The sequence below is a fragment of the Procambarus clarkii genome, chromosome 62 (assembly GCF_040958095.1).
Source record: "Procambarus clarkii isolate CNS0578487 chromosome 62, FALCON_Pclarkii_2.0, whole genome shotgun sequence".
NCBI lineage: Eukaryota > Metazoa > Arthropoda > Malacostraca > Decapoda > Cambaridae > Procambarus > Procambarus clarkii.
In genome coordinates, this window is record NC_091211.1 from 20,791,796 (window position 1) to 20,814,603 (window position 22,808).

The following is a 22,808-nucleotide window of genomic DNA, read 5'->3' on the forward strand; positions in this document are numbered from 1 at the left end:
TGTTAATTTTCGTGATTCACACACACACACACATACATTATATATATATATATATATATATATATATATATATATATATATATATATATATATATATATATATATATATATATATACTTGCACCAGAGGTGGTACCCCCCTTCTAGGTTTAATATATATATATATATATATATATATATATATATATATATATATATATATATATATATATATATATATATATATATATATATATATATATATATATTAGTATATTTTGGTAGCAGTCTTTCCTGTAGACATATATTATTAAATATGACCGAAAAAGTAAGATTAATAATTCTAACACGAATTTTCTCAATCTTTCGTACATTACGCTTCACTGTTGGAGGTAAATCAAAAATCACTTCTCCAAAATTCATTTTTATTTCTAGTCTGACGCGACACGGGCGCGTTTCGTAAAACTTATTACATTTTCAAAGACTTCACAAATACACAACTGATTAGAACTTACGTATCTCTGCTATTATATCTACATTTGAGTGAGGTGGGAGGGATGACGTGGCATATAGTGATGTGGCATTAACACAAGACAGAACATGAGGGGATATTAATAGGGTATTAAAAGTATCAACACAAGACAGAACAGAAACAATGGGTATTGAATAGAAGTGTTTGTAGAAAGCCTATTGGTCCATATTTCTTGATGCTTCTATATTGGAGCGGAGTCTTGAGGTGGGTAGAATATAGTTGTGCAATAATTGGCTGTTGATTGCTGGGTCAATCAATCAACAGCCAATTATTGCACAACTATATTCTACCCACCTCAAGACTCCGCTCCAATATAGAAGCATCAAGAAATATGGACCAATAGGCTTTCTACAAACACTTCTATTCAATACCCATTGTTTCTGTTCTGTCTTGTGTTGATACTTTTAATACCCTATTAATATCCCCTCATGTTCTGTCTTGTGTTAATGCCACATCACTATATGCCACGTCATCCCTCCCACCTCACTCAAATGTAGATATAATAGCAGAGATACGTAAGTTCTAATCAGTTGTGTATTTGTGAAGTCTTTGAAAATGTAATAAGTTTTACGAAACGCGCCCGTGTCGCGTCAGACTAGAAATATATATATATATATATATATATATATATATATATATATATATATATATATATATATATATATATATATATATATATTATTAAATATGACCGAAAAAGTAAGATTAATAATTCTAACACGAATTTTCTCAATCTTTCGTACATTTCTTTTCACTGTTGGAGGTAAATCAAAAATCAATTCTCCAAAATTCATTTTTATTTCTAGTCTGACGCGACACGAGCGCGTTTCGTAAAACTTATTACATTTTCAAAGACTTTAGTTTACAAATACACAACTGAATAGAACTTACGCATCTCCGATTTTATATCTACATTTTAGTGAGGTGGATGGGGTAAGGTGGCATTAATAGGGTATTAATTTCATCAACACAAGACAGAACAGGAGGTGGCATTAATAGGGTATTAATTTCATCAACATTGTTGTTGATGAAATTAATAAAACACAAAATAATTATTATTAAAAAATTATTAAAATAAAACATACACACAGACTTCCTCCGCTCCAGCAGGCACTGAAGTAACAGACCATATGAACCACTAAGACAGACTATACCTGACCACAGATGGACCACACCTGCTGCTAGAACAAGCCCTACACCTGACTCTAGAACTTGACATACCTACCATAATAACCTGCCACACCTGACCCTAGAACATGCCATACTTGACCTAAGAACAGGCCACATCTGACCTAAGAAAGATATACATCTGACCATTAAAAAGACCTGACCTATAGCAGAGACTCTACCTAAGAATGATACATACCTGACCTAAGAAAGATACATACCTGACCTAAGAAAGACACATACCTGACCTAAGAAAGATACATACCTGACCTAAGAAAGACACATACCTGACCTAAGAAAGATACATACCTGACCTAAGAAAGACACATACCTGATCTAAGAAAGATACATACCTGACCTCAGAAAGACACATACCTGACCTAAGATACATACCTGACAAGGAAAGATACATTCCTGACCTAAGAAAGATACATACCTGACATAAGAAAGATACATACCTGACATAAGAAAGACACATACCTGACCTAAGAAAGATACATACCTGACCTAAGAAAGATACATACCTGACCTCAGAAAGACACATACCTGACCTAAGAAAGATACATACCTGACCTCAGAAAGACACATACCTGACCTCAGAAAGACACATACCTGACCTCAGAAACACAAACCTGACCTCAGAAAGATACATACCTGACCTCAGAAAGATACATACCTGACCTAAGAAAGATACATACCTGACCTAAGAAAGACACATACCTGACCTAAGAAAGATACATACCTGACCTAAGAAAGACACATACCTGACCTAAGAAAGATACATACCTGACCTAAGAAAGACACATACCTGATCTAAGAAAGATACATACCTGACCTCAGAAAGACACATACCTGACCTAAGATACATACCTGACAAGGAAAGATACATTCCTGACCTAAGAAAGATACATACCTGACATAAGAAAGATACATACCTGACATAAGAAAGACACATACCTGACCTAAGAAAGATACATACCTGACCTAAGAAAGATACATACCTGACCTCAGAAAGACACATACCTGACCTAAGAAAGATACATACCTGACCTCAGAAAGACACATACCTGACCTCAGAAAGACACATACCTGACCTCAGAAACACAAACCTGACCTCAGAAAGATACATACCTGACCTCAGAAAGATACATACCTGACCTAAGAAAGATACATACCTGACATAAGAAAGACACATACCTGACCTAAGAAAGATACATACCTGACCTCAGAAAGACACATACCTGACCTAAGAAAGATACATACCTGACCTCAGAAAGACACATACCTGACCTCAGAAAGACACATACCTGACCTCAGAAACACAAACCTGACCTCAGAAAGATACATACCTGACCTCAGAAAGATACATACCTGACCTAAGAAAGACACATACCTGACCACACTGGTCTGATACATACGAAAGATACATACCTGACGCATCCTACGCGACGCTTGCTACAAGTATTCAAATGAATGTGTTAAGATCAGAGCCAGATGGGATCAATCGTAGATGATGGGAAGCCCTATTGGGATCAATCGTAGATGGAGGGTAGCCCTGTTGGCATCAATCGTAGATGGAGGGTAGCCCTGTTGGGATCAATCGTAGATGGAGGGTAGCCCTGTTGGCATCAATCGTAGATGAAGGGAAGCCCTGTTGAGATCAATCGTAGATGAAGGGAAATCCTGTTGAGATCAATCGTAGATGAAGAGAACCCCTGTTGAGATCAATCGTAGATGAAGGGTAGCCCAGTTGAGATCAATCGTAGATGAAGGGAACCCCTGTTGAGATCAATCGTAGATGAATGGAAACTCTGTTGAGATTAATCGCAAGTAACGAGGTATGAGAGAAACACCAACCCATCAAAACACAAGGAATTCTAATATACCAGAAGCGGGAGAAGTGACAGTGTCGAGCGGAAGAGAGAAGCATCAAGTGTCCTGTGAGCCTTTTCTCCTGCTTCCTTTTCCACAGTGTTGAGTTGACAAGTAGCCAGACACAGCCTCCCAACACCTCACCAGTAACGCTCATGGCATCTCACACGACCTCGTACGAATCTTGGACGAATCCCACTTGACCTCGTTCGAATCTCATGTGAATTTGTTACGAATCTCACATGACCTCGTTCGAATCTCACGTCATTTGATATTAATCTCTAACTGCTCGTACGAGTCATAAATGAATTGGTATACGATTCTGATCGGCATTAAACCCAGCCATGTCACTAAGCCCAATCGTGAGTATACACAACATACACTATACTCTATGTGTGACACTGGTGATACACTATACTCTGTGTGTGACACTGGTGATACACTATACTCTGTGTGTGACACTGGTGATACACTATACTCTGTGTGTGACACCGGTGATACACTATACTCTGTGTGTGACACTGGTGATACACTATACTCTGTGTGTGACACTGGTGATACATAATACTCTGTGTGTGACACTGGTGATACATAATACCCTGTGTGTGACACTGGTGATACATAATACCCTGTGTGTGACACTGGTGATACATAATACACTGTGTGTGACACTGGTGATACACAATACCCTGTGTGTGACACTGGTGATACATAATACCCTGTGTGTGACACTGGTGATACACAATACCCTGTGTGTGTCACTGGTGATACATAATACCCTGTGTGTGACACTGGTGATACACTATACTCTGTGTGTGACACTGGTGATACATAATACCCTGTGTGTGACACTGGTGATACATAATACCCTGTGTGTGACACTGGTGATACATAATACACTGTGTGTGACACTGGTGATACACAATACCCTGTGTGTGACACTGGTGATACATAATACCCTGTGTGTGACACTGGTGATACACAATACCCTGTGTGTGTCACTGGTGATACATAATACCCTGTGTGTGACACTGGTGATACATAATACCCTGTGTGTGACACTGGTGATACACAATACCCTGTGTGTGACACTGGTGATACATAATACCCTGTGTGTGACACTGGTGATACACAATACCCTGTGTGTGTCACTGGTGATACATAATACCCTGTGTGTGACACTGGTGATACACAATACCCTGTGTGTGTCACTGGTGATACATAATACCCTGTGTGTGACACTGGTGATACACAATACCCTGTGTATGACACTGGTGATACACAATACCCTGTGTGTGTCACTGGTGATACATAATACTGTGTGTGACACTGGTGATACACAATACCCTGTGTGTGACACTGGTGATACACTATACCCTGTGAGTGACACTGGTGATACATAATACCCTGTGTGTGACACTGATGATACACAATACCCTGTGTGTGACACTGATGATACACAATACCCTGTGTGTGACACTGGTGATACATAATACCCTGTGTGTGACACTGATGATACACAATACCCTGTGAGTGACACTGGTGATACATAATACCCTGTGTGTGACACTGATGATACACAATACCCTGTGTGTGACACTGGTGATACACTATACCCTGTGTGTAACACTGGTGATACACAATACCCTGTGTCTGACACTGGTGATACATAATACCCTGTGTGTGACACTGGTGATACATAATACCCTGTGTCTGACACTGATGATACATAATAACCACGTATTCAACGCTATGTTGTTGTTGTTGTTGTTTTAGATTCAGCAACACGGAACAAAAAGTTCCAAGTAGCACGGGGTATGGTGAGCCCGTAGTGGACTTACCGGTCACTATGTTTACCTTGTCACAACTTGTAATAAAGTTGTCACATCTTGTCTATAACGTTTTTCATGACGTATTAGAAAGTTGTTACAACTTGATATATTGATTGTTATAATTATTTGGGGGGGGGGTTTAAACGGGTACGAATGTTGTAGCAACGTCGTAGTTTGGTCGTGTATGTTTCTGGTTAGACGAAATAGAAGCATTTTAGAACGTAACACGTCATCGACGACGCACATTTTGTAATACATATTGTAGTTGTATAATAGTCTATTAATACATTAACCTGATCAACTCGACCATTTTTGTATACATTTCGTAAGTGTATTAATACAGTACACCTGATCAACTTACCTTTTTCAGTATATATTTTACCAGTGTATTAATGCATTTTACAAAGTACATCAAGACCTGGTCGAGGACCGGGCCGCGGGGACGCTAAGCCCCGAAACCACCTGACGTTAATGCAATTTGAAAGTTAAATACAGGTAGAGTTGACCAGACCGCACACTAGAAGGTGAAGGGACGACGACGTTTCGGTCCGTCCTGGACCATTCTCAAGTCGATTTGAGATCGACTTGAGAATGGATTTGAATCGACTTGAGAATGGTCCAGGATGGACCGAAACGTCGTCGTCCCTTCACCTTCTAGTGTGTGGTCTGGTCAACTAACTTTAGCCACGTTATTGTGACTCCTCGTCTATAAATCCAGGTACTGTACACGTTACATTATTATAACACAAAAATTACATAATGTAATTATATAAGTTTCAGTATGAACAACAGACACTTCACGTACCTCTCATTGTAGTAGTTCCTACGAAAGAAAGAAAAAATACATTATAATTCGTTTTAATAACCCCTCAAAAAATTGGGATTTTTAAAAAAATAAGATTTAAAAAAAAATACAAAATAAAATAATTTCATTTAAAATAAGCCTACGATTAGTATTGAAATAAAAAGCATAATACCAGACAACATTGATTATTGCAATAATGTCAGTTATATATATATATATATATATATATATATATATATATATATATATATATATATATATATATATATATATATATATATATATATATATATATATATATATATAAGGATAATTATAGGTCACAACTGGAGATGATGACCAGCGCGGTACCACTAAGTATAATTAGTATACAGGTATACGAGTATACAAACTGTGGGTATATCAAAATGTGTATACATGGGGTTGATATTAATCCCGGACTCTCCTTCGGGTTTTAAAATATACTTAGAGGTTAGAAAGAAAAGTATACTTAGAGGTTATACACACCTCTACAATGACACCAGGGTATTACACACCTCTACAATGACACCAGGGTATTACACACCTCTACAATGACACCAAGGTATTACACACCTCTACAATGACACCAGGGTATACACACCTCTATAATGATACCAGGGTAGTACACACCTCTACAATGACACCAGGGTATTACACACCTCTATAATGATACCAGGGTATTACACACCTCTACAATGACACCAGGGTATTACACACCTCTATAATGATACCAGGGTATTACACACCTCTACAATGACACCAGGGTATTACACACCTCTACAATGACACCAGGGTATTACACACCTCTATAATGATACCAGGGTATTACACACCTCTACAATGACACCAGGGTATTACACACCTCTATAATGATACCAGGGTATTACACACCTCTATAATGATACCAGGGTATTACACCTCTACAATGACACCAGGGTATGCACACCTCTACAATGACACCAGGGTATACACTCCTCTATAATGACACCAGGGTATTACACACCTCTACAATGACACCAAGGTATTACACACCTCTACAATGATGCCAGGGTATTACACCTCTACAATGACACCAGGGTATTACACACCTCTACAATGACTCCAGGGTATTACACACCTCTACAATGACACCAAGGTATTACACTCCTCTACAATGACACCAGGGTATACACACCTCTACAATGACACCAGGGTATTACACACCTCTACAATGACACCAGGGTATTACACACCTCTACATTGACACCAGGGTATACACACCTCTACAATGACACCAGAGTATTACACACCTCTACAATGACACCAGGGTATACATACCTCTACAATGACACCAGGGTATTACACACCTCTACAATGACACCAGGGTATACACACATCTACAATGACACCAGGGTATTACACACCTCTACAATGACACCAGGGTATTACACACCTCTACAATGACACCAGGGTATTACACACCTCTACAATGACACCAGGGTATACACACCTCTACAATGACACCAGGGTATTACACACCTCTACAATGACACCAGGGTATACATACCTCTACAATGACACCAGGGTATTACACACCTCTACCATGACACCAGGGTATACACACATCTACAATGACACCAGGGTATTACACACCTCTACAATGACACCAGGGTATTACACACCTCTATAATGACACCAGGGTATTACACACCTCTACAATGACACCAAGGTATTACACACCTCTACAATGATGCCAGGGTATTACACCTCTACAATGACACCAGGGTATTACACACCTCTACAATGACTCCAGGGTATTACACACCTCTACAATGACACCAAGGTATTACACTCCTCTACAATGACACCAGGGTATACACACCTCTACAATGACACCAGGGTATTACACACCTCTACAATGACACCAGGGTATTACACACCTCTACAATGACACCAGGGTATACACACCTCTACAATGACACCAGGGTATTACACACCTCTACAATGACACCAGGGTATACATACCTCTACAATGACACCAGGGTATTACACACCTCTACAATGACACCAGGGTATACACACATCTACAATGACACCAGGGTATTACACACCTCTACAATGACACCAGGGTATTACACACCTCTACAATGACACCAGGGTATTACACACCTCTACAATGACACCAGGGTATACACACCTCTACAATGACACCAGGGTATTACACACCTCTACAATGACACCAGGGTATACATACCTCTACAATGACACCAGGGTATTACACACCTCTACAATGACACCAGGGTATACACACATCTACAATGACACCAGGGTATTACACACCTCTACAATGACACCAGGGTATTACACACCTCTACAATGACACCAGGGTATTACACACCTCTACAATGACACCAGGGTATACACACCTCTACAATGACACCAGGGTATTACACACCTCTACAATGACACCAGGGTATACATACCTCTACAATGACACCAGGGTATTACACACCTCTACCATGACACCAGGGTATACACACATCTACAATGACACCAGGGTATTACACACCTCTACAATGACACCAGGGTATTACACACCTCTATAATGACACCAGGGTATTACACACCTCTACAATGACACCAGGGTATTACACACCTCTACAATGACACCAGGGTATTACACACCTCTATAATGACACCAGGGTATTACACACCTCTACAATGACACCAGGGTAGTACACACCTCTACAATGACACCAGAGTATACACTCCTCTACAATGACACCAGAGCATACACTCCTCTACAATGACACCAGGGTATTAAACTCCTCTATAATGACACCAGGGTATTACACACCTCTACAATGACACCAGGGTATTACACACCTCTACAATGACACCAGGGTATTACACACCTCTACAATGACACCAGGGTATTACACACCTCTACAATGACAAACAATTGAACACCTTTTAAAACGCCTTCTGAACCCCAAGCTCACCGTATGAGGTCCATCTGGGTCCACTAAACATTCCTAGCGACTCGAACCCACGACTAACTTAACCCTATAAACATTAGAAGCATGTCTAAAACGACCACCACTCCGCCACGAAGCTCCACCGCGCCGCAGCGGACCCCCCGTTCCCACAACCCAGTGCCAGAGAGGCATAACGACCCTCCAACACCATTCAATTCCAAGTTCCACTGTCTTCCAAGTGCCTCATCGCCCGCTTATATTCATCAATTTCACGCCAGAGCAGAGACCGATGCTCATCATTATCATCAGCTGGGATTCATATGTTAAATTAAAAAAAAAAAAAATAAAGGCAAATAGCTGGAGTTTAATCATTGATATACATGAAACAAATATATGTGAGCATACAAGAAAAGTATACATACAATTAGGATTAAAATACAAGACACCTGGACTTAAGATTAAAGCAATAGATACCTGGACTTAAGAGTAAAACTCTGGACACTTGGGACTTAAGATTAAAACACTGGACACTTGGACTTAAGATTAAAACAATAGACCACTGGACTTAAGATTAAAACAATAGACCACTAGACTTACGATTAAAACACTGGACACTTGGACTTAATATTAAAACTCTGGACACTTGGACTTAAGATTAAAACACTTGGACTTAATATTAAAACTCTGGACACTTGGACTTAAGATTAAAACACTGGACACTTGGACTTAAGATTAAAACACTAAACACCTGGACTTAAGATTAAAACACTGAACACCTGGACTTAAGATTAAAACACTGAACACCTGGACTTAAGATTAAAACACTGAACACCTGGACTTAAGATTAAAACACTGAACACATGGACTTAAGATTAAAACACTGAATACCTGGACTTAAGATTAAAACACAGAACACCTGGACTTAAGATTAAAACACAGAACACTTGGACTTAAGATTAAAACACTGAACACCTGGACTTAAGATTAAAACACTGAACACCTGGACTTAAGATTAAAACACTGAACACCTGGACTTAAGATTAAAACAATGCACGTAAACTCACACTAAGATAAATATTGTACACCAACACTTAAATAAGTACACCAACACTTAGACCAAAAAAAAAAGAACATTAACACTAACATTAAAAACTTACACCAGCACAGACATTAAAAAAATACAAAAAATTAAAAGTCCCTCCCTGCCTGAGGTGACTACCAGAATTTACAATACCTAGGACAGACACGAACAGTGAGGTAACATACACACCTGTCATTGAAGTACGTCCTGGGGAAGAGAGAGAGAGAGAGAGAGAGAGAGAGAAAGGAGATAATACATTAGTATTATTGTGTGTTCCAAGGAATTAGTGTATATTAGTGTATATGTTAATACCACTTGTGCCAAACAATTAAAATAAATTGTCCCAATAAACGCTTATCATGCACCTTATTCCAGAAATGCTCAATAGCTTTAAAAACAGGACAAATCAGGATAAAAACAGGACAAAATTAGGGCAAAAAATTATATTTGGTGGTAATATTATTTTATTTTCCACCAAGTAAGTGCAAAAATTATACCTGCAAAGAGGTTTGTGTGTTGGGTTTTTATAGATTTGTTATTTAGCACTTTTATGTATCATTAGCACTATTATGTATCAGGTGGAGGCCTGGTCGAGGACCGGGCCGCGGGGACACTAAAGCCCCGAAATAATCTCAAGAAGAAGATACATCATTAATTAAAACACCAACGATGATAGAGTACTGACATCTTAACGTCTAAAGAAATCACTATAATATTTGACGTTTTGGTAAATTAATAATATCACCCTGTTTCCGAGGTCATTAAAATGTCACCTGTTAACCAAACAATTAACATTCATGTATTCCTACAGAGGAAAAGACGGAAAAGTAAGGAAAAGTGCAACAACATTTTTTTGTTAATCTAACTGAAGTTAGATTCAGAAATCTAATCAGAAATTGAAAATTAACATTTTGCAAGAACAATGTTAATTTACCATGACACGGCGCTCAATCAACTCCGCATACAAGATTGTTAAAACTAACAATACGCACGCTAAGAAAACATATTAGAAACTAACAGTAAACAGTAAAAGTTAACATTGTTTCTCTACGGTGGTCCAAGTTTCGAAATAAGAATTTTTAAGACGGTATTAGAGCGTATTTAAGACGGGATTAGAGCTCATTTAAGACGGAATTAGAGCGTATTTAAGACGGGATTAGAGCGTATTTAAGACGGGATTAGAGCGTATTTAAGACGGGATTAGAGCGTATTGAAGACGATATTAGAGCGTATTTAAGACGGTATTAGAGCGTATTTAAGACGGTATTAGAGCGTATTTAAGACGGTATTAGAGCGTATTTAAGACGGGATTAGAGCTCATTTAAGACGGAATTAGAGCGTATTTAAGACGGTATTAGAGCGTATTTAAGACGGTATTAGAGCGTATTTAAGACGGCATTAGAGCTCATTTAAGACGGAATTAGAGCGTATTTAAGACGGTATTAGAGCGTATTTAAGACGGTATTAGAGCGTATTTAAGACGGTATTAGAGCGTATTTAAGACGGTATTAGAGCGTATTTAAGACGGTATTAGAGCGTATTTAAGACGGTATTAGAGCGTATTTAAGACGGTATTAGAGCGTATTTAAGACGGTATTAGAACGTATTTAAGACGGGATTAGAGCTCATTTAAGACGGAATTAGAGCGTATTTAAGACGGGATTAGAGCGTATTTAAGACGGGATTAGAGCGTATTTAAGACGGGATTAGAGCGTATTGAAGACGATATTAGAGCGTATTTAAGACGGTATTAGAGCGTATTTAAGACGGTATTAGAGCGTATTTAAGACGGTATTAGAGCGTATTTAAGACGGGATTAGAGCTCATTTAAGACGGAATTAGAGCGTATTTAAGACGGTATTAGAGCGTATTTAAGACGGTATTAGAGCGTATTTAAGACGGCATTAGAGCTCATTTAAGACGGAATTAGAGCGTATTTAAGACGGTATTAGAGCGTATTTAAGACGGTATTAGAGCGTATTTAAGACGGTATTAGAGCGTATTTAAGACGGTATTAGAGCGTATTTAAGACGGTATTAGAGCGTATTTAAGACGGTATTAGAGCGTATTTAAGACGGTATTAGAGCGTATTTAAGACGGTATTAGAACGTATTTAAGACGGTATTAGAGCGTATTTAAGACGGAATTAGAACGTATTTAAGACGGTATTAGAGCGTATTTAAGACGGTATTAGAGCGTATTTAAGACGGTATTAGAGCGTATTTAAGACGGTATTAGAGCGTATTTAAGACGGTATTAGAGCGTATTTAAGACGGTATTAGAGCGTATTTAAGACGGTATTAGAGCGTAAAAGACGCCCACTGGCGGAACCGGTCACAAGATATTGAGCCAAATTCAATTTGCAGCTTCAAATTAAAAAAAAAAAAAAAACGACGTGCAGAGGTCATGAGAAACGAAGCTTATTACAATAAGGATATGGAAAGGCGGGTCTTGGGAGCTATAGTTCGACCCTCTTGAAGACACCTAGGTGAGTGAGTCACACACACACACACACACACACACCCACACACACACACACACACACACACTCTCCCCTTGGGTTCTAAAGGAAGGAGCAAGAGAACTGAGCCTACCACTCTCCATAGTGTATAACAAATCACTGGCAACAGGGGAACTGCCAGATACTTGGAAAGCAGCTAACGTAGTCCCGATATACAAGAAAGGGGATAGACAGGAGGCACTGAACTACAGGCCAGTGTCCCTAACCTGCATACCATGCAAGCTGATGGAGAAGATTGTGCGAAAAAAACTAGTGGAGCATCTGGAGCGAAGGAACTTTGTAACACAGCATCAACATGGGTTCAGGGATGGCAGGTCCTGCCTCACAGGGTTACTTGAATTCTACGACCAGGCAACAAAAATAAGGCAAGAAAGAGAAGGGTGGGCAGACTGCATATTTTTGGATTGTCAGAAAGCCTTTGATACAGTGCCACACAAGAGGCTAGTGCGAAAGTTGGAGATGCAGGCTGGAGTGAGAGGGAAGGTACTCCGGTGGATAGAGGAATACCTAAGCAACAGGAGACAACGAGTCTGTGTGAGGGGTGAGGTCTCAGATTGGCGAGACGTCACAAGTGGAGTCCCGCAGGGGTCAGTCCTTGGACCTATACTGTTTCTGGTATATGTAAATGATCTCCCAGAGGGTATAGATTCGTTCCTCTCAATGTTTGCCGACGATGCAAAAATTATGAGGAGGATTGAAACAGAGGATGATAGTAGGAGGCTACAAGATGACCTGGATAGACTGAGTGAATGGTCCAACAAATGGCTGTTGAAGTTCAACCCGAGTAAATGCAAAGTAATGAAACTAGGCAGTGGAAACAGGAGGCCAGGCACAGGATACAGAATAGGAGATGAAGTACTTAATGAAACAGACAGAGAGAAAGATCTAGGAGTTGATATCACACCAAACCTGTCTCCTGAAGCCCACATAAAGAGAATAACGTCTGCGGCATATGCGAGGCTGGCTAACATCAGAACGGCGTTCAGGAACCTGTGTAAGGAATCATTCAGAATCTTGTACACCACATATGTAAGACCAATCCTGGAGTATGCGGCCCCAGCATGGAGCCCGTACCTTGTCAAGCACAAGACGAAGCTGGAAAAAGTCCAAAGGTATGCTACTAGACTAGTCCCAGAACTAAGAGGCATGAGTTATGAGGAAAGGCTGCGGGAAATGCACCTCACGACACTGGAAGACAGAAGAGTAAGGGGGGACATGATCACAACCTACAAAATCCTCAGGGGAATCGACCGGGTAAACAAGGACGAACTTTTCAACACTGGTGGGACGCGAACAAGGGGACACAGGTGGAAGCTGAGTACCCAAATGAGCCACAGAGACGTTAGAAAGAACTTTTTCAGTGTCAGAGTAGTTAGCAAATGGAATGCATTAGGAAGTGATGTGGTGGAGGCTGACTCCATTCACAGTTTCAAATGTAGATATGATAGAGCCCAATAGGCTCAGGAATCTGTACACCAGTTGATTGACGGTTGAGAGGCGGGACCAAAGAGCCAGAGCTCAACCCCCGCAAGCACAATTAGGTGAGTACAATTAGGTGAGTACACACACACACATTAGTATACATAAATGATATAACAGACGTGTTATATTGTTTGCTGATAACACAAAAATAATGATGAAAATCAGGACAAGCAAAGACTGCAGAAGGCACCAGGAAGACTGGGATCAGTGGCATGCATGGTTACTAGACTTCAACTCAGATAAGTGCAAGGCCATGAGGATGGCAAAAAAAGAGTGCGCAGGCCGGATGAACAATACACAATAACCGTGAGAAACTTTTCCCAGGATGAGTGAGAGAAAATTATCCTGGAATAGACTAACTTCTCAGACCCACAGTGAGCTTAGCTACTGAATACCAGATTACGTTTAGCAACGCAAGTTACATCACTGACGACGACGACGTCCATATATACATGTTAGGCTTATATAGTGGTGGTCTCCAACACCCACCCCACATGGTCAAACTAACCCTCACTCACCAAGATGCCAGTAGCTCACTAACTCCTGGATACCTATTTACTACTAGGTGACTGAGTGATAGGAAACGCTACCAACAATTACAGCCCTGCCCGACCGCGATTCGAACCCTGGAATCCCTTATTGAGGGTCGAGAAGGAACACATCATTCATGTTACATTACAGCAGTGACGAGCTTGTCACAGATTGTTAACACATATGTCGACAGACTATTTTAGCTAGTTTAGCTTAACTTACACGAAGGCAACAGTGTCACATAACGTTATCTGGAATGAAGAAATCCACAAGGGCCGTGACGAGGATTCGAACCTGCGTCCGGGAGCATCCCAGACACTGCCTTAATCGACTGAGCTACGACAGGTGTCTGGGACGCTCCCGGACGCAGGTTCAAATCCTCGTCACGGCCCTTGTGGATTTGTTCATTTGATGCATCACGTTAGTGTGATCTCTGTGTGTGGTGATCTGGAATGGCACTCCTAGTGTTCTACAGGGTAAGGCAACCCATCCTCCGAACTGACAGTACGGTTTAACACTTAGTGTAATAAGTACAATTCCTGACTGTTAGGAACAGTTCATAATTACACTTACTTGTGCCGTTACATTTACCTCCCCATATTCGGAGGAAGGACTGGGTAAGGAGTTTACTAGTAGGAAGGGAAGGGAAGGGAATTATCAAGGGAAAGCGCCAAGCCATTAAGACTATATAGCACTTGGAGGACGACATTAAGTGCATATGCCTAGTTGGCATACATGAGGACAGCCTTCAGGAAGCTAGACAAAGATACGTTGTCAACGCTGTACACAACACATGTCCGACCAGTGATGGAATATGCAGCCCCCTCTACCTGAACCTCCACCTTGAAAAAGCACAAAACAAGGATTGAGCAAGTGTACAGGTTTGTTACAAGTCTAGTCACATCATTTAGGCAACTGAGCTACGGGGATAGAGGAGACATGATCCTGGAATATAAAATACTCAGGGATATCGATGAAACCAGTAGAGACGGGGTTCAGGCTGAGCAGCAGCATAACGAGAGGACTTGCATGACAGCTACACACCAGGATGAGCCAGAGGGAGGTGACGAAACACTCCCTCAGTGTAACACCAGAAAGCAAATGCAGCGAACTAGATGGAGAAACTGTTGAGTCAATCACAAACCACAGTGGTAAAAGCACATATGATCAGAAACAAAGGGGTCGGGAGTCATTCCAGTAGACAAGCTACGGATCTTATCTCGAGGTTATCTTGAGATGATTTCGGGGCTTTTTAGTGTCCCCGCGGCCCGGTCCTCGACCAGGCCTCCACCCCCAGGAAGCAGCCCGTGACAGCTGACTAACTCCCAGGTACCTATTTACTGCTAGGTAACAGGGGCATTCAGGATGAAAGAAACTTTGCCCATTTGTTTCTGCCTCGTGCGGGAATCGAACCCGCGGATAACAAAAGTGGTGGCCCAGGAGGCGAAGCTGTCCCCACACACCCTGGTAGGAATGTACACAGAGAACAGCCATTTATTTTATTCATTTATTTATATACAAGAAGGTACATTGGGTTTGTGAGAATACATAGCATAGTACAGTAATTGCACTCTTGTAAAGCCACTAGTACGCGCAGCGTTTCGGCCAGAAATATAGAGTGCTATAGAGTGCCATTATATAGAGTGCTCCTCTACACGCTACGTTATTAAATTCATTTAACATGGGAAAGTATGATAGAGAGTGGTCAGGTTGTGGTCACAACGGGTATCGCAGCTACACTGACGGCTCTCTAGAAGGAGCAAGCGAGGAGTCACAATAACGTGGCTGAAGTATGTTGACCAGATCACACACTAGACAATGAAGGGACGGCGACGTTTCGCTCCGTCCTGGACCATTCTCAAGTCGATTGTGTCGGACCGAAACGTCGTCGTCCCTTCATTGTCTAGTGTGTGGATTGGTCAACAAGGAGGAAGATGTACCGGATAGAGGCCCTGCTTGAGGACCTCTACAGTAGATTAGATTAGATAATCTACTGACCGGGCCGCGGGGACGCTGAGCCCTGAAACCATCGCCAGGTAAGATGTGCATGTAATGTATCTTCTCTCGCTCGTATAGCAATGAAGGTATCAACAGCTGGGCCTCTATGACTCAACCCCAACTTGCAGGTATATACATTATATACACATGTACATGGGAGCCGGTCGGCAGAGCGGACAGCACGCTGGACTTGTGATCCTGTGGTCCCGGGGCCGATCCCGGGCGCCGGCGAGAAACAATGGGGCAGAGTTTCTTTCACTCTATGCCCCTGTTACCTAGCAGTAAAATAGGTACCTGGGTGTTAGTCTGCTGTCACGGGCTGCTTCCTGGGTATATACACACAGAAATCACAATAGCGTGATATATATCAAATGAATAAATCCACAAGGACCGTGATGAGGATTCGAACCTACGCACTAAGGCGCATCTGGAAACATCCCATGTGTAGGTTCGAACCTTTGTGGATTTGTTCACACTAATGAACTAGCTACTAATGAACTAGCTACTTCCACTAGCACTCCTGGCCTTTTTCTTTTTTTTTATTATTATTTTTATTATTATTATTTTCTACTACAGACGTGGCCACACATTAACAATGCTAAGCAGCATATATACATTTTCTTCTGTCATTGATCGCCCATAGTAGTAACGCCCAGTAAATAGTCAGTGATATTCATATGAATGTTTTACCTGTTAATGAAAATAGATTTGAGACTAAATTCCTTTGGATACCTTCACATATTGGCATCTCAGAGCGTGATACGGTTGACATGCTTGCTTAGACAGCCAGTAGCAGACCAATAGTACAAATTAATGTAGGTTGTATCAGTAGCAGTGACAAAGTGCATACCGAAAATAATATCTCATGAAAATCATATATCTTATATATAAATTTATATAGTATATACACACACATGCTTGCTTTTTTGAGAGGATTATATAGTTTAATGGAGCTATCTCGAGTATTAAACAAGCCCCAATGTAGAATGTCTCCTTCATATATCTTCATATATTTAATATATCTTCATATATTTAATATATCTTCATATATTTAATTGGAGCTGCCACGTATGAGCCAATAGGCCTTCTGCAGCTACCTTCATTCTTATGTTTTTATATTCGGTCTATCTATACCGCAATGACCATCACAAAGCTTTCGAGAACTCTGGCCTGCCGTCCACAAAGAGGGTGCCCCCTCCCCCAGAAACCCCGTAGGCCCCCCCACAGAAACCCCGTAGGCCCCCCCACAGAAACCCCGAGGCTCCCCCCCCCAGAAACCCCATAGCCCCCCCCCCAGAAACCCCATAGGCCCCCCCACCACCAGAAACCCCCGTGCACAGTGATCATAACACGACACTCACTGGCAACACTTCGGTAAACAATACAAAAATCATGGACTCTACAACTGGGCCGCGAAGACCGCAACTACTGGAGGTGAGGGGGTGGCAGGTGTGGGGGTGGCAGGTGTGGGGGTGGCAGGTGTGGGGGTGGCAGGTGTGGGGGTGGCAGGTGTGGGGGTGGCAGGTGTGGGGGTGGCAGGTGTGGGGGTGGCAGGTGTGGGGGTGGCAGGTGTGGAGGTGGCAGGTGTGGGGGTGGCAGGTGTGGGGGTGGCAGGTGTGGGGGTGGCAGGTGTGGGGGTGGCAGGTGTGGGGGTGGCAGGTGTGGGGGTGGCAGGTGTGGGGGTGAGATGCAGGGTGGGAGGAAGGGGGGAGGGACGTATTGGTACCATGGCATGTGGCTGCCAAAGAATGTGTCCCAAAGAATACGGATGCCAAAGAATGTGTCAAAGAATACTGGTGTCAAAGAGTTCTGGTGCCAAAGAATACTGTTGCCAAAGAATACTGAAACCAAAGAATATTGGTGCCAAAGAATATGAGTGCCAAAGAATATGTGTCAAAGAATACGGGTGTCAAAGAATATGGGTGCCAAAGAATATGTGCCAAAGAATACGAGTGTCAAAGAATACGGGTGTCAAAGAATACGGGTGCCAAAGAATATGTGTCAAAGAATACGAGTGTCAAAGAATACGGGTGCCAAAGAATATGTGTCAAAGAATACGAGTGTCAAAGAATACGGGTGTCAAAGAATACGGGTGCCAAAGAATATGTGTCAAAGAATACGAGTGTCAAAGAATACGGGTGTCAAAGAATACGGGTGTCAAAGAATACGGGTGTCAAAGAATATGGGTGCCAAAGAATACGGGTGTCAAAGAATACGGGTGTCAAAGAATACGGGTGCAAAAGAATACTGGTGCCAAATTTGAAGTAATTCATTACAAATTAATTTAAAACGTTATGAAGATCATGTGAAGTTACATTCAAATAATTATCTGTTAATAATCGTATGTAACTTGTACGTCTTTCCTCGATCATGGTGACTTAGTCTGTATTCATTAACCAGTTTACGAGCTCGCAAACGCTGCGAGGTCGTAGTTGATAATTGTAAACTCTGCCACCAATGATGGAGGAAAGATGTACAGGTTTATTAAATGGACAATTAAGTTCTTGAAGAATCTTAGTTTTGCTTCCTTAAGAATAATTTTATGGAGTTCTTTTAATGTAATTATTTGTTTTATTCTATTTTATATTTTCAGAAGTGAGTGTCCGATCTCATATATGTGTGTTTGAGACCTGAAGACGAAACAATTCATCTGAGCGTCAACTTCAGACACTAATGTTATGTTATGAAAGTTCTTAATAAGAACATCGCTGTGTGTAGACTCCAGGGGCCAGATTCAAGAATGTGTCTCTAAGAATATGAGTGCCAAAGAATATGTGTCAAAGAATACTGGTGTCAAAGAGTTCTGGTGCCAAAGAATACTGAAACCAAAGAATATTGGTGCCAAAGAATATGAGTGCCAAAGAATGTGTCCCAAGCAAGCACTTACGAACGTGTAAGCACTTAGGCAAGCACTTACGAACGTGTACATCTTTCCTCAATCTTTGACGGCTTTGGTTACATTTATTAAACAGTTTACAAGCATGAAAACTTGCCAATCAACTGTTGTTATTGTTATAAACAGCCTCCTGGTGCTTCGGAGCTCATTAACTGTTTAATAATTGGAAACAAAGCCGCCGAAGATTAAGAAAAGATGTACAGGTTCGTAAGTGCTTGCGTAACTGCTTCGTGAATCTGGCCCCAGGGGATGATATAAAAGTTGAATGCGCAGTAGACTACATCCTCCATTCACAACCGAAGGACCTGGGTTCAGTCCTTTCAGTCTTACCTTCAAGCTGATGCCTCTATTCACCTAGCAGTAAAATAGATACCTGGAAGTTAGGCAGCTGTTGTGGGATGCATCATGGGGAAGGTCTAGGGAGGTCTAGGGAGGCCTAGGGAGGCCTAGGGAGGCCTTCATAAGCCTAAGAACAGGGTTCCTACCCACGGCACTTGTATCTGACTGACACAGGACATCCAACTCAAATATTAAACTAGAGCTATTTCTGAACGTTGTCACTAGATATTACATATTTTCCACAAGCTAGATGTCATCTAGAAATTATATATCACCTGGAAATTATGTTGACCAAACTACACACTAGAAAGTGAAGGGACGACGTTTCGTCGTCCCTTCAATAGTCGTCAAGTCACAGTCGACTTGAGAATGGTCCAGGACGGACCGAAACGTCGTCGTCCCTTCACCTTCTAGTGTGTGGTCTGGTCAACACATTTCAACACGTTATTGTGACTCCTCGCCTGCACCTGGAAATTATATCCCATCGGGCAAAAACAGACGAAGAAAAACATTTCAACAACAACAACATGTTGGAAAACAACACGTGAGTTATCCGTCACAACCCACACAAAACGGCAAGCAAAAATAACAACTGCACTTGCACATACCTGTCGTTGAAGAAGTTCCTGAAAGGAAACAAAATATGTTAATACCAGGTTTATCACAACTATGTGTACGGGCTCACCATAGCCCGTGCTACTTGCAACTTTGTTCCAGGTAGCAAATCTTTAACAACAACAACAAACAACTATGTGTAACGCAATAGCGTCAATAACCCTCATCAGCTCAAAAACTGATAAAACATATTTTCTATACAAGACTGAACACGAGAGGTCAAGGAACTGATAATCACATACAATGAGTAGTAATTGAAATAGGATCTTTAGCCTTTGTATTTACTAGACAAAACTTAATATTAAGCGGGTAGCTTAACAAGTATGTGTACGTGGTGAAGAGGACAAGTGGACTAGTTGAATAACCGCAAAACTCAACTGGAAGAATGCCCCTTGCCGACCTGGGTAAGTCTCAATGCTTGCTTAACTTAAGAACTTGATAATACTCGAACTTCAACGGATGCAATTGCTTGCAATAATCTTAAGGGTAATTTGCATGAGAATTGTCTCAATGACTGCAATATCAAGTGTCAATGTGGGACAGAACATCTTAAAGCAAACAGAAGAAGTAGTTTTCTTGGAATGATCACGTTAAGGAATTTCAAAATAAATACATCTTTCGGTTTAACCAATGGATAGATACCCCCCCCAGGGGAGGGTTGGCTTCCCCAGGGGAGGGTTTGGCTTCCCCAGGGGAGGGTTAGGCTTCCCCAGGGGAGGGTTTGGCTTCCCCAAGAGAGGGTTGGCTTCCCCAGATCAAAAGTAGCACTAGGGCTCAAAATCGTCAAGCCATAAAGAGCATTAAGACAGCGAAAGATAACATTTTGAGATCAAAACGTGCTGATAACCATAAAGGGAAAAAGTTGTATAAATTTTGGGTTGAAATTTGAAATAAAATGCTTCCTGAGCCTATTGGGCCACTGTTCACGCACAAGGGTGTACAAATGTCACGGACGATGCCTCTTGGGGCCCAGTAACGTGTGCAGTGTGTTCAAAGAGAAATATTCACCGTTGTACAAGATACAGTGCGAGATATACAACAGATGCCATTGAAACTGAATTGGCTACAGAGACGTGTACGTTCCCTAATGTTAAACACCTGCACACTGTAGCGACTGTAATAGTTGAGAAAGCTGTAAGAAAGCTAAACATATGAAGTTATATTATTAGCCTCTTAAACATACACTCATAACCTTAAACGTGGAACACCGAACCTGTGTGCGTCTGTCTCAGTCGTATAGGCCATTCCTTTCCCCCGTCCCATCCCAAATCCTTATCCTGACCCCTTCCCAGGGCTATGTAGTACTAATGGCTTGGCGCTTTCCCCTGATAGTTCCCTTCCCTTCTCTTTACTCTCTCATGGTACAGCGCCATCTGTAATGCTCACCACTGTACACACACAGATCACAATAGCGTGATGCATCAAATGAACAAATCCACAAGGGCCGTGACGCAGGTTCGAATCCTCGTCACGGCCCTTGTGGATTTGGTCACCTCTGTACTTGTTCCCATTACAAGGAACTGCCTGGCTGCTGTGTCCTTCTCTGATAACTAGAGAGCTACGGCCCCTAAACACACTATTAAACAAAACATTAGACTATATCCTCAATGTCTTTCTAGCTGACGAACTAGACACTTCTGGCTGTCATGTTGTACACACAACTGGTTACTCAACAACGCTTTGTAGTTTCTTGGTGGCGGAAACTCTTCAGTACAACTCACAAGGTAGTTCTCTTCTCTCTTTTTATCTCTTGATGCTTCTACAACATTTGAGAAAGTGTAGCACAGCAAACTTTCAAGAGTAATGTTATGGAGAAAACTATGTTCTCTAAATATCTATAAACTTATCATGTATGCAAAGTAGTAGTGAAAGGCCATTTGAGCATTTATAAAGAGGTAGTTCTCTTGCAGGCGATGAGTCACAATAACGTGGCTGAAGTATGTTGACCAGACCACACACTAGAAAGTGAAGGGACGACGACGTTTCGGTCCGTCCTGGACCATTCTCAAGTCGATTGTAGTTCTCTTCTCTCTTTTATCTCTTGATGCTTCCAAACCTTTTGACAAAGTTGAACATGCCAAACTTGTTAAAGAATTGCTTAGCAAAGTAGTATATATGTTATCATTAGATATCTAATTAGCTGTGAAATAGACTAATATCTTCTCTGAATATTTCTCTCTA

General features: G+C 41.2%; 1 long non-coding RNA gene across 1 annotated transcript in view; it reads right to left on the reverse strand.

Moving 5' to 3' along the window:
* Positions 1 to 22,808, reverse strand: part of LOC138354281 (uncharacterized) — a 957,217-nt gene that overhangs the window by 329,860 nt on the left and 604,549 nt on the right. Inside the window, exons 4-5 of the long non-coding RNA XR_011223529.1 lie at positions 20,621 to 20,638; positions 6,187 to 6,204 (exon numbers count right to left, since the gene is read on the reverse strand). This is a non-coding gene — a long non-coding RNA (uncharacterized lncRNA). The remainder of the gene's footprint in view (positions 1 to 6,186; positions 6,205 to 20,620; positions 20,639 to 22,808) is intronic.